The sequence below is a fragment of the Clinocottus analis genome, unplaced genomic scaffold (genome assembly GCF_023055335.1).
Source record: "Clinocottus analis isolate CAN_PGR_092001 unplaced genomic scaffold, fCliAna1.0.p SCAF_12, whole genome shotgun sequence".
Classification (NCBI taxonomy): domain Eukaryota; kingdom Metazoa; phylum Chordata; class Actinopteri; order Perciformes; family Cottidae; genus Clinocottus; species Clinocottus analis.
The window spans coordinates 1,502,109-1,515,501 of NW_027175843.1; the positions used below are offsets into that span (position 1 = coordinate 1,502,109).

At 45.4% G+C, this 13,393-nt stretch overlaps 1 protein-coding gene across 2 annotated transcripts in view; it reads left to right on the forward strand.

Annotated features, from left to right (window-relative positions):
- The first annotated feature begins 1,462 nt into the window (after positions 1–1,462).
- The window catches only part of adarb1b (adenosine deaminase RNA specific B1b), a 93,573-nt gene continuing 81,642 nt past the window's right edge, over positions 1,463–13,393 (forward strand). For both annotated transcript variants that reach the window (XM_068571784.1, XM_068571783.1), the window contains exon 1: positions 1,463–1,676. The gene's annotated coding sequence lies outside the window, so the exon portion shown is untranslated. The remainder of the gene's footprint in view (positions 1,677–13,393) is intronic.

Consider the following 13,393-nt stretch of genomic DNA (forward strand, 5'->3'; position numbering starts at 1 on the left):
ACTGTTCAGATGTTTTAATCCATACAATACAATATTTAATTTCCTCATTTTAACTTGTGTGTTTTTTTTCATGAAGAATAACACTAGATGCCTATAACAAAGTAAATAGGAATTTATAGTGCCTATTTACTTTGTGTAAACCATCAATCTTTTTTGAATTGATGGTTTATGCTGACTTCAGAGCAGATGAGATGATTTGATATGATGATATGAACCTTGTGGACCATCTGTGTAATCAAACAACAAAGGGATCGGTCAACAGAAGATGTTTTAATCCTGCAGGTTTGCTGCCGCCTAGTGGACAAACACAATTAACACCATTTTCAAATTTTCACAACAAAAAAAGAGGGAGATAAATATGCAATGAGTGAGTGTATTTAATTAGCAGTAGAATCATCAGATTATCTTTAAACCTGTACCAAAACACTGCATTGGTATTAAATGACTGCTAAATAAAAAAAGGCTCAAGTGAAGCCAACCAACCATCCTGCTTCGGGCCCCCAGGCTCACAGGCCTGGCCCCGGTTGTAGTCTTTAAACTTTGAAAAATGTATGGTGCTGCTGTAAAGTACCCTCCGGCCATCAGATGGATCTTATTTTTGTTGTAAAACAGGTATTGTTATCACTTATAAAATGGATTATTAAATTTGACCACATAGTGCCTCCTAGACACTTCAACTGGTAGGAGGCCCCGGGGAAGACCCAGGACACGCTGGAAGGATTATATCTTGGAACGCCTCATCAGTACTCATAGTAGGGTCCCCCAGGAAAGTGTTGCAGGTGAGAGGGAAGCCTGGCTCGGCCTGCTGCCACCACGACCCGACCCCGGATAAGCCGCTGACAATGAATGGATGGAAATGGGGCGTTACATTTATTTTGTAAAGAAGAGCTGTCGTTGCATGAAACCAATTATCCGTTGAGCTTAACACATCACAACTTCATAATTGTACGATGCCGTTGCCATCAATGCAAAAAAAATCGAAATAAAAAACAGTTGATTTAAAAGTCAAATGGAATCGTGGGTTTGGTGATATTGCGACCCTTCTTTTTATATAGTTTTTGCTCATGGACAAGTTATCTGCAGTTATTATGAATGTTTTTTATACGTCATGTCCAACATGGGATTGTTTGAGTCATGAAGGTAAAAGTCAGTGCAGAGGAAAGGGGAAAAGGTTCAGTTGTTAAAATACTTCTCAACCGAAATACATATTTAATGATTAATGACAACATGCAACAGTCATCTAACGAGTTTAAAATTATTAATGTAGGTTCCATAGACTGTTTATAGGAAGGTCCCCGTTTCATTATGTTTTGGATTAATTAAAAAAAGAAAGAAAAAGCCCTGAGTACATTTACCTGTCGCTCCCGCTCTTCGCCACTCCGCGCCGCTGGGCGGCGCTGGTGCACCGCCCGCGTCACCGCCCGCGAGGAAACACCGCGACGAAGGAGAGCGCAGACAGCAGGCTGTGAACACTGCAGTACATGCGACCGTACAACATCCCTCAGCCCTCTGTTCATTTGTTCCCCCCGTCTTCCTCTTCTTCTTTTTCTTCTCCTCCTCCTCTCACGCCAGCGACGACACGGAGGAACACGGCCACCTTTGTTTTGAAGTGAAGTGGCGGAGAAGAGCCCCAACGTGTCCGGAAATCCGAACTTTCCGTTGCAGCACTAAAAACCGTGAGTAGGCTGCTGGCGTGTTATTTCGGGGCTGCGGAGGATGAGGCGGACGGGGTCGCTGATATGTTTTGGGTTCCGGTTGTGTTTATGTAATGTTACGCTGCGCGGACGCGGCTGCTCGCCGGGTCGGGATTTCAACAACCGTAACGTGTACTTCTCCCCTCTGTGCGGTATTACCCCGCATGTGTGAATGCCTGTGTGTGTGTGTGCGTTTGTGCAGCGCGACATTGGGATTTGTGGCTGTCATCTTTACCTCGGCTTTGCCCTGTCAGTGGTGCCTGCGGAAGGTCCAGACCGCATCACGTCGCCTCCGATCCGCGGCGTGGATGCGGTCATGTGGATGCTACATGCTAGCTGCTCTGCAACATGTCAAAGTGCGGATGCAGGTGTGCGCGGATCCGCCGCACGCGTTTGCATAAACACCGCCGATCGCACGACACCGGGCTGGCGTGACGTGTATGCACACACACACATACACACACATACACACACTCGCACGCAGTGCGGCGCAAACCTGCGTCTCTTCTCCCGTCCAGAAAGTGTCACAACTGGATTATACAAAAAAAGAAGAAGAAGTGTGCAACACTTTAACTGATTCCCCTGTTGCTTTGGACTCACAAGCTGAAATGTGATTTATATTTATATATATATATTTTTGCTGTACCTGTAACATCCCTGCAAGTGATGAATCCAGAGGGCGAAGTTTCCCCAGACCTGCAAATGATCTGGCAGTGTTGCAGGTTCACGTCACGTGGGGAGAAGTGGTCACCTGACACCAGTTTTTGGAGTGTAGAAGCAAAAAGAAAAAGCATGGTGGAAAAGAGACCAACCACTAGAGGCTGGTCCGAAGGGGAGTCGAAGACCCTGTATTAAGACGTCAAACCTTACAGATTAAACATCTTTTGAAGCACGGTTTTGGTCTCTAATATCAAGTGTTTTCTACAAGATTTGCATTTTCCAGCAATTGGTTGGCGCACACGTCAGTGTACCAAGCCATACATCCTCAAACAGCCCTAGATCTCTACTTTGTGCAGTTTGGCTGAGGCTGGGATTATTTTAGAGGTCACGACAGGTCATTTTATGCAGCAACATCAAGTTCAAGAAAGAAAAAAAATGTTTTTTCCCCTCTGGCCGATAGCCGACGGACTCATGCGGCCAGGTTCCCAGTAAATCTTTCCAGCTCTACTCTCCGCTGCGAGCACCACAGAGCTCCGTCTGTGTGGATATATTTTCTCTCCTGCTTATCGGCTGACACGATATGTATACGGGAGGGGAGAGAAAACACATCTTCTCTGTGATTGGTGTCACATAAACAACTGCACCTCTGGTGTCACACTGGGGCACCCTGAGCTGCTGGCAGCAATCAAGTCAAAGGCAGATATACAACTTTTTAAATCTGCACGTTGACAGAGCTCCCTGTTTTCTTTTTCCTTGAAAAGTGGAAAATCATTTACAGTCATTGTAGAAGCAATAATTTGGACCTGAAGCAAACCTCCCACAGTTCCACATGGAGTTGTTTCAGTAAGAGAAAACACTGCACTTGACCGTGAACTGGTTGTCTGCGTGTGTGATTTGTTTGGTGTCATCACTTCCTTGAAGAAAGACCGTTTGGAATAATAATGAATGACGATATCAAAGTTTTGCTCTGGAGCCTTCTGAGTTAGCGACGAGTCAACAAAAACATATTTTTCTTCTTTTTAAAAAAACAAAACAATGCAGTATCGTATAGGATTATTTTTGTTGTGGCAGAAAAGCAACGTGAAGGAGAAGCATTTGGCAGACAAAACTCTTCAAGAAATAATGCGGAGTGATTGAGTCCACTCGCAGCTGTGCGGGAAAAGCAATTTGGCTGATGTGCCGAGTTAAAGGGAGTAATTGAGGTTTTTCGCAAAATCCAGTTGCGAGTCGTCAGCTAAAACTATACATGTTACAGGAGGGAGAGGGGGGGGGGGGGGGGCTTAGCAAATACTGATCAAAACTAAGTCCAAGGGGCCGGCTATAAACCAAGCCTTACTGTGTATATTTTACAGAAACTGCTGCAGAAGTCTCACTTGCTGAGGTGACAAGTTTAAAGAGAGGGGGGAAAAAAACAGCTTAGACCAGACACTGAGTGTAGCGCTGACCGTGTGTGTGTGTTTGTGTGTGTGTGTGAGAGCAAAGTTCACTCAGCTTTGCTGCGTCGTGCCTTCCCAAGAAAGCTGTTTGCAGCTGAGGTGCTGCACTGTGTCTGTGTCCGTGCAGAAGCTGCTGCTGCTGCTGCTGCTGCTGCTGCTGCTGCTGCTGCTGCTGCTGCTGCTGCTGCTGCTGCTGCTGCTGCTGCTGCTGCTCTGCTGCTGCTGCTGCTATCTGTGCTGATGAATTGACGCTGCCCGTCAGAGGACTCCACCCTTTTTTATTAAAAAAAACAAAAAATGCTCCTGTAACGCATAACTGGAGGCCACTAAAATTGGGAGCCGCCACCTTCGCGCAGCCCTCGATGAACACATCACGGGGGTGAGGAACTATGAAGCGATGGCTGATGGGTACTGATGAGCAAAAACACACTCGAAGACGACCGCTGGGGCAGTTGTGGTGCAGGGATAAGCTGCTGGGTACTTTAATGTGAGTATTTTAGCTCGCTTTCTGCAAATGTAGTCCTACAAAGCCCCACGATCGATGACCTTAACACGACCTCCAGGACTCCTAGTCAACCTTCCCAGAAGGCGCATGTTTTCTATGTCTGTTTTGCTTTTCCTTCTCGGCGACGAGAGCACCGAGTTTAGGGTTTTTGTCAGGAATTTATCTTTTTTTTGTTTCTTTTTGCCGGACCAAATGAATACCTGCCAAGCACCACATTTAGGCAAATTGTTCCTTTTGGCGAGAGGAGCGCCTGCTGGACTGGCCAACATGTGCGCGAGCCAAAATATTTGAACACACAGGTAGCGCAAAACAAAGTCTCTCCCGGCGGCCTCCACAAACAAGTGCCTTGCTCGACATATTTGCGCGTCTAGAGTGTTCTGTTAAGGTCGGCGGGACCAAGTCCAGCTCAGATGACTTGCACTTCGCTCATACGAGGCGCCAGGCACAGTTCCTTAAGCGCTGGATGGAAAACAAGTCGGGCGTCTTCAGGGACGTGTGTTTATTGTTTGTTTTTTCTCCTCCAGTGGCGCTAAACAATGTTCTAATTACAGGCGGAAGGCCCGCTTTTTTTAGTCTGACGGCGCTTGGAAAAGAAACCATTTCCCTTGGGGGGGGAAGTCAAACTGACCAGACTCTCTTGACTTCCCGTGTGCTCGTTATCAGTGGCCACTCGCGTGCCGGTTGTCGCTTCCAGCTGCTCATCCTTTGTGCTGTGTGCTTTTTCCTGAAACGCGCTTCCTGTTTTCTTCACCCTCACTTGGCTACTATCAGGAGATCGGAGCGAACGGCCGCCAGAATAACAAAAAAGAAAAGGTTTTAAGAGAGGACAGGATGCACATGAGGCGGGGGGAGGAGGGAAGGGGGGGGGGGGGGGTCGCTCATGACCTGTTATCAGTGTAGACCTTCAAAAAATGGCTTCCGCTCTGAAAGAGAGGCGTGTCGGAGGGTTCGCTGACCGCGGCGGCGTCCGTCCCTTTTTCAAAGTCATTTTTTTGTGCAGACCTTTCACTCGGGGGTTCGGACCTCCCGCTCGCGTTGGCGTCCTCGAGCGCGACCACATGCCGCGGGTGAAGCTCCCTCCTGCATCGAGTTCAGATCAGAGTTCAGGTGTGGACAGCATGTGGGCGCAATCTGCACCTCCCTTTCCACCCACAACACACACACACACACACACACACACACACACACACACACACGGGAGAATGAACTACCTCTTAAGGGAAGGGAGGATGTAAAGCGCAGCTGAGACCCGCTGCCTCGTGTTGGGTGACATACCATAATGTGGTCGGACCAACTGTGGAGTGATTTCAAATCTGTTCTGATACTTGTGCTCGTAAAGTAGGGCAGGAGATGAACACCAACTCATTTTTGCTTTGATCACATTTGAACTTATTATTGTTCATTTATGCGAGTTCTGAAGTGACAGCTGTGTGTGTGTGTGTGTGTGTGTGTGTGTGTGTGTGTGTGGGCGATTTGAGAGGCTTTGTAAAGCGCTTTGTTCTGCTCTGCTTGAAAAGCACTGTGTAAGTCAGTGCGGGCCGCGTGCCATCGTTCACACGTCACACAACTCTTATGTGCGTTTGTGTCGCGGAACCGCTTGCTTTTTTGTTATTTTATTGCCGGCGTTAACGGGTCAGAGCGGCTCAGCCGGGTCTCTTCCAGAGACTCAAAGTGTCTCCTAATTTCATATATGTATATGAACATCAACGTCGGCAGCATTGCCACGGTCTCGACGTCTGTTTTCTGTCGGGTCCAGACGCTGAAACGTTCTCTCATTTTGGAAAACGCTGTGGCTCGCTCGGCTCCACGAGTGATTCGATTACTAATTTCTATTATTTACACGTGAGCACACTCTCGGGAGGGGACCCACGAACGTGAAAATTTACATTTAAAAATGAGATGAACCGGTCTGTAACCGACGGCAGCTCCTGCAGGCGGAGACGCCGTGGTTGAAATTAGTACGTTTTAACACGGGCTGATTTAAAACTGGCCACTCTCGTGAAATGAAGTCAAATATCTGTTCTGTCACAGACGATGTTTGCTCGAGGCTCCTCTCACTAACGACAAGCAACGGGACCGGCGTCGAAGCCTCGGAGAGGCACGAGCGGGCCGGGTGGTATTGGATATCAGTCTGTGTGCGTTAGCGTCAAAGCCGCGTAGCCACAGTTGTGAACAGGATATTGAAGATGCGCCTCATCATTTTTGCGTTATTCTGAGACGGTTAGGCAGCCGCGGTTGGTTTCTATTTTTCATTCATTTGAATAAAACTGTTCCACATAACCACTGGGGAAGCAAAGGGTCAAGGACATGGACTTATCTACGGTGTATTGCACAGATATAATGACGGCGAGAACAAAGTAGCTTGTGGAGATTGTGTTCGACCGTCCGACAGAGAAGAGATGTGTAATGCGTTTGTCCGTACGTCCACTTCCCCGACCGCTCCGGAAACCCTTACAGAAGACAAATTGTAGGAAACCTTCAAAAAGAAAAGAAAAGGCACCGAGTTTTTGTTTCGGGCTCTGTCTGCTGAGAGTCTGCTGCATTTTGCAGCGAGCCTCATTTTTCTGCCGTCGCGCTATTTGTCGGTACAAAGTGAACCGAAAGCAACTCCTTTCTTCTTCTGAGTTCCCCTTGTCCTGCAAGGCATGCCATGTTTTAAGTGCACCTTGCTATTCAGACCAACAAAAAAACAAAATGAAACGGGGGAAAAAAAAAGGACTCCGCATTTGTGGATCACGTGGAAATCAGACCTTCATGTCACACTAAGCCGAGCAGACGCCGGCTTTCTGCTGAAGCCATTTTTTCACCGTGAGATGCAGAATCAGAAGCCCGATGAAGGGCTACTGCATGTCAGACTGTCTGTTTGAGTGATTTAAACATAATTCAGTGGAGGACAAAAGGCTGCAACTTTGGACAATGGAGTGAGGATGGTGCGAGGTCGAGGTTTTGTTTTGTGTGTGTGGATAAAGCGGCATGACCCAGGCCCGTGCGGGTGAGACATTCAGGACTTCCCCGAGGGGGGGAGGCACATCAATGCCGCCCCGACAGCCCCGTCACCGCACTGCGAGCTGGTTGTGGCCGTTGTTCACGCGGTATGTACGTTGACCTCGCGGCACACTCCTGAATGCATAAAGTATCACTTTCGTGACTTTGGAGACAACAAAAACAGTCTTTCGCTTTTGCTTTTTGCTTTCTTTTCACTAAAGATGTGTGTTTCTTTGGAGGAAACCGGAGAAGGGACTTCTGCATACGCCAGACCAGGTTAGCGTCAGTGCGTGAATGCAACGGTACACTCGATGCTGCACAAACACACATACACACCCTCGCGTATTGAGAGTGCAAAGGGCGGGACGAGGCCTCTCACAGTCGATTGGACGACTTATCGGCAGAAATGCTACGCTTTGCTGCTGGTTATTGACATTTTCCCATTAAAAAAACATGTCATGATTCCCTCTATCTTTTATATTGCTGTGAAAAAAACATCTCCTTCAAACTTCTCAAGTTTCTCCATAAAACCCACATTTTCCAAGATTGCATTTGAACACATCGTGATGATGCTATTTACTTTTTGCCCAATACTCTTCTTTTTTAAATGTTTTTATTTGCACCATGATGCAATTAAACGAAACCTCTGGACGTTAGCTAACTCGTTTAGCAAAGCAGGACCGTGCCGCCCATCGGCTGCTAACGGTTAGCGTTAGCAGCCGATGGGCGGTTTAACTACAAGTTTGTAGGACTAGTTTGCATATGTGCAGCAGCGGTCAGGCAGGATGTACTGATGTGTTGTTCCTTTGTAACATGAAGGAGCTCAAGCATCTTACAATATCTGGATATCAGATCGGTGCGTGGACTCGAGTACTGGCAAATACCAAATCCAGCATTTTAGGCAGCATCAGAGGCCTTTCTGATCATGGTATTCATATTGAAACAACTCTAACCAAAACTATTAACACCTCAATTGAAAAAAAGATGCTATCTATACCAATGAAGCCAGCCCTTCTCCTCCTCCGCTTGCGTTGCCCTTGTCATGCTCTTCATCAACCTTCTCTGTTTCCTTCTCACCCTCCATGTTCTATGGAGCTGTGCACGGAGCCCTTGGTGATATGGCTATATTTAGACGGAAAAGGAGGAGCAAGATTAGAAAACATGGAGGGCTTCTTCGCGCGCCGTCCTGGGCGCGCTCGCTTCCACGCTCCCTGAAAGGGTTAACGGCGCTCAGATCTGGCCCGTGGATTGCATTTGGTCTGTGCTGGGGCGACTCAAGGCGATGGACTTCCTCCAATAACCGACAATACCTTCTGCCCAGAGAACAGCCTTTCCAGCCGCCGGCTTCCTTTTTTATCGTTATGGCCATGATGTTTGAGAATTTAGCGAAACCTGTTTTAGTTCTAGACCCGATTATTGGTGTTGATAAGCTGTGTTATGGTATTTTCTGGGCTCTGCCGGGGCTTGTAGAGGACTCCCTGAAGGCCCGTTAGAAGTCCCTGAATGAACACTGCGAGTGAAGTACGCATCATCGACGCTCATGTGGGAACAAACATTTACTCCAATCTACTGCCAAGAAGCGCTTTGAGAGTAACATTGCTTTACTAACTTTGTAAAACTAAAATGTAACTAAGAAATACGTAGATACAGATGAACTGATGTGTAAAACTTTGTATCTTCGGGAACCTGGTGTAGCAACAGATTTGTAAAGTTAGACAGGAATTACAATTCTCAATGTGCGATGTATCCGGTTTATTAACATTAAATAGATCGGCTCTTATTGTCGCCGATACCCAATACAGCATAGTATCGCGATATTTTGCGTGGCGATATTGTATCGATACACAGAAGCCGAGTATCGATTTTTTTATTTAATCAATTCTAAACGTTTTTAGTCCTAAAATAGTAAAATCAATTTATTTTTTGTTGACAAAGCTTTCCTTTGGGGACAATTTGTGGTTGAAAAAAAGCTAATATATCGAAATAATATTGTAGCGGGACTTAAGTACCGTAATAATATATCGTGGTAATATCATATTGTGATAGTATCATATCGCGATAATATTGCACCGTGATGATATTATATCGTGGCAATATCATTTTTGTGATAATATCATATCGTGATAATGTTGTATCGCGATGATGTTGTATCGCCATAATAATCATATTTTGTGATAATGTTGTATCGTGATAATATTGTATCGTGATGATATCGTATCGTGATGATATCGTATCGTGATGATATTGTATCGTGATGATATTGTATCGTGATAATATCGTATCGTAACAATACTACATCGCTATGATATCACATTGTGATGATATTGTATCGTGTTGATATCGTATTGTGATAATATTGTATCATGATGATATCATATTGTGATGATATCGTATCGTGATAATATCGTATCGTGATAGTATCGTATCGTGATAATATCGTATCGTGGCACTTCTGGTGATTCCCACCAACTAGTGTGACCTGGTTAGTTCGCAAGACATTTAGAAAGTTACACTTTAGGTTAAAACCGTTTAACACACACTGCTTTCAAACGTCTCAGTGGATCTAAACACGACTCAGAGGAAAGGGGGCTTGCCGGGAGCCGAGCGTAGCAGGTGCTGCCGGCCCATGGGGGCATATTTGTGTACTCTGCTCACTCAGTGGGAACATTTTAATTTGATCCCTTTTTGTTTCTATAAAACAGGTCAGGATGTGTTCTGGCCCTGGGCAATTTGTGTCGGCGCTCGCAGAGAAGCTGCAGGAGCGACGCGCCGCCGCGCGCTTCCAGGGAACGATCCCGTGAAACACGCCCACGCTGCGGTTTTAAGGTTTTCAGGAAAATCTCTCGACAAAATGCTCCGTATAATCGGAAAAGGTTTAGCCACCTGGGAGACGCTTAAGATCGCACACTGTAAGTCACTGGCAGGAAATGGGGAGATCTGTCACAGCTGGAGCGCTCCAAAAAAAATAAAATGACACCATGCCATGCAAAATAAATACTTGCTGTCCCGGCCACGGTGCTCATTTTAATATATGTACCCTTCATTCCGAGAAATGCTTTGGACTTTCAATTTCTGGAATTTTTTTCTCAGCCTGCATTTCCGACAGATAGCGACTGTGTGTTTTTTTTTTTTTTTCAGGAGTGGAAAGTCTGTGTGCGCCACAGAGGAATGTTCTCTGTTGTCTGTCTCTAAGCGCCTGAAGTTGCAGGTCATTTGCTCTGCAAAAAAACAAATCATGAAAATGAGCCTTTTTTTTTTTGGATTTTACTCCTCAGAACCACGTTATGTATCGAGTAAAAGAAACGGAGGTTTGCACGGCTTCTGACAGAAATGTATCGTCGTGTTTTCCACTAAAAAACAAGCAACAATCAATCTGTCACTGAGAGGTTTCCTCGAGGTAATAAACCACAGCGACTGGATGTAACGTCTTCGTCAGCTGATCCTCGGCTTTTACTGGTTGGTTTTTTTATTTATTTATTCTCACAAAACACTCAAACAGCTTCCACGCAGCATTTTTATCCATTAGTTGTCTCCATATTTTGCTTCTAATGTTCGGGCCCTCCACCTCCGTCTCAAATACTTCCACACTTTTCCAAAAGGAGCATTAAAAAATGAGATGTGATGTTCTATTGCGTGTTATGCAAATTTGTGAGTTTTTGTAATCAATTAAATCTCCTTCAAAGCTTTGATCCAAATCGTGTCACAACGAACTTCTGGTGTAAGAATTAATTCTCATAGAGATCTAATTACAGTGTGTTAGACTCCCGGTGTGGCCTTTTTCAGCTGTTTTTTTTTTTGGCAGGGGGGGGGCTTGCTGGGTTGTCGGTACAACTCCGGCCCTGAGCCTTTTGACTTGTCATCTGAACAAGCGGTCATGGGATCCTCATCGGAGTTCGCCGCCGTGAGTCAAACGGCAAAAAGCTTTAGTACAAAACGCTATTTTTATTTATGAATCGCTCAAATCATCCTGTGTTTTTTTTTAAATATTTCTATTCCCCCGTTCGGCTTCTGCTTCTCAGTTTGCCGTGACGCGTCCCTCCACGCCGTCGCCGCATCACGTGCACCTCGTCGCTCCCGTGGTTGTGAACTTTTCCCTCCCGAGGCCGCGCTGCCTCTCACGCCGACCGCGCGGCGATGAGAGATGAGCCTAAATTAGGACGCGCGACTTCTCAGCGCCGCCCGATTCTTACACTTTTCCAACGCGCGGCGCCGAACTTCATTAGCAGCTTTTCTTTCTTTTAAGAGGCTTACATTCCCATCAACACCTTGAGGTTGCAGCATGAGATTAAGCCAGACCGCGCGCGCAGCGTGTGTGTGTCCTTTTGTGTGCGTCTTGCACACAGCTTTTGTTTTTTTTAAGTGAAAATCGGGAGTCTCCTTGAGAGTATGAGTGAATATTAAATTAAACTCCTGTCCCACGGGCTCCAAGCACAGAGTCGGTGCTGTTTATTGATGTCCCCAAGTGTCCAAGGGTGGACTGATGGGATATTTTGGCAATCAATCTAACACGTGTTTGGATGCTCGACAGTTTCAGCTTGACTGTTGCTCTTAAAAATATTAAGAAAATTTGCTAAATACGTGCATGTGAATAACGTTCATTCTCAAAAGTCTTTATTTACCTCAATAGCAGAGACGACCAGGCTTTTAAATGTATATTTAAGACAGGCTTTTATTGCTAATTGCTTTAAATATAATGTTAATGCTCAACAATGCGTATCGGTTGTCGTTAAGTCCATCAGCGCAAGTCGTCACGTCTCATTTGTCTTCCAAAAAAATATTCTAACCATCCATTAGGTCGGGCTTTTATTGTGAAATATCTACAGGAAGTGTTCACTTTCATTTCTAGACGCCGATCGAGTTCAGATTTATTTATATGGTCAATGAAACATTTATTTCTGTTGAAACTCAGAGCAGCGACGTGAGGACGGCGATGGACGCGACCGCAATGATGACATCATCATGCGAGCCTTCTCATTGGTTTGTTCTGGCGGACATTTTTTGGAAGACCGGCATTAAAGGAAAGTTTCACAGCATTTCACCACTTACAACACGCATTTTGAAGTGTTTTTTTAAAGTTCTCCATCCCTAAGTGCTGCTTTGTGAAAGGAAAAACAACAAACGAGAACGTCTTCATGATCAAAGTTAGAGTAAATCCTTATTTGTGTGGCATGAGTAACGGAGTGCAAAAGACCTCTGGGCTGAATTCACTGTCCACTGCAGACGAGTTGCGTTTACCAGAATGATTGTCTATCAATTAAGTGGAACTATTGAGCTGTGTCGTAACCCAACCCCGTGACCTAAATGGACAGTGGAGAGTGTGTTGTCAGGCAGACGGGTCCCAAACAATGACACACGCGCAAAAACACACGCACACGCATGCAGAAGAAGAAGTGTCACGCTGCCTTTTCTCGGCGAGGGCCGCTTGAAGGTCCGGGAACAACACTTTCAGTAACACTCCAGTTTGTTTGGGAGCGACGGGGCAGATCGACTGCTTCTCTTTACACTTCCATTTAAATTACAGTTTTGGCAGCTTACTGAGCCGCTTGTCTCGGTAGTATTATAAACAGCTATTACTTAAGCGAGCACGGGTCAAAGCCGTAGCGGGGAGTTTCTGTTACGGATATTCCTCTGTTGCTTAAATGGTTTTGTTAAAAAAAATAAGAGAGAGAAGCGGTAGAATTAAGATGCAAAAATCCCAAATGTTGTGGCAGAGCGTTCTCATGTGACTCCACAAAGCTTTGTGCTATGAGTGGCTTTTTCACATTTTTAAACTCTACTTGCACCGATACCGATGAGAGGTCGGGCCCTGACGCCTTCAATGCACAGTCTGTCTATTAGACGATAAATATAGAGTTAATTGACAAAGATTAAAACACTTTTTTTTAAAGCAAAGATTCCTGTGAATACACTGGCTCGAGGTTTGCCAAATGTGAATATGCACAGGCTTCCTTGCTCTTCCGTAAGTTGTGAATACGCGATTAAAAAAGTAGTCCATATATCAGTTATTGATATCTTTAAGGTAGTTTTGAATCTTCTCAGTCTAAAGATGCTTGATATGATATGAAAACACTAATTTGAACCAATTGAAGGTATTTTGCTTTAAAACTAATCAA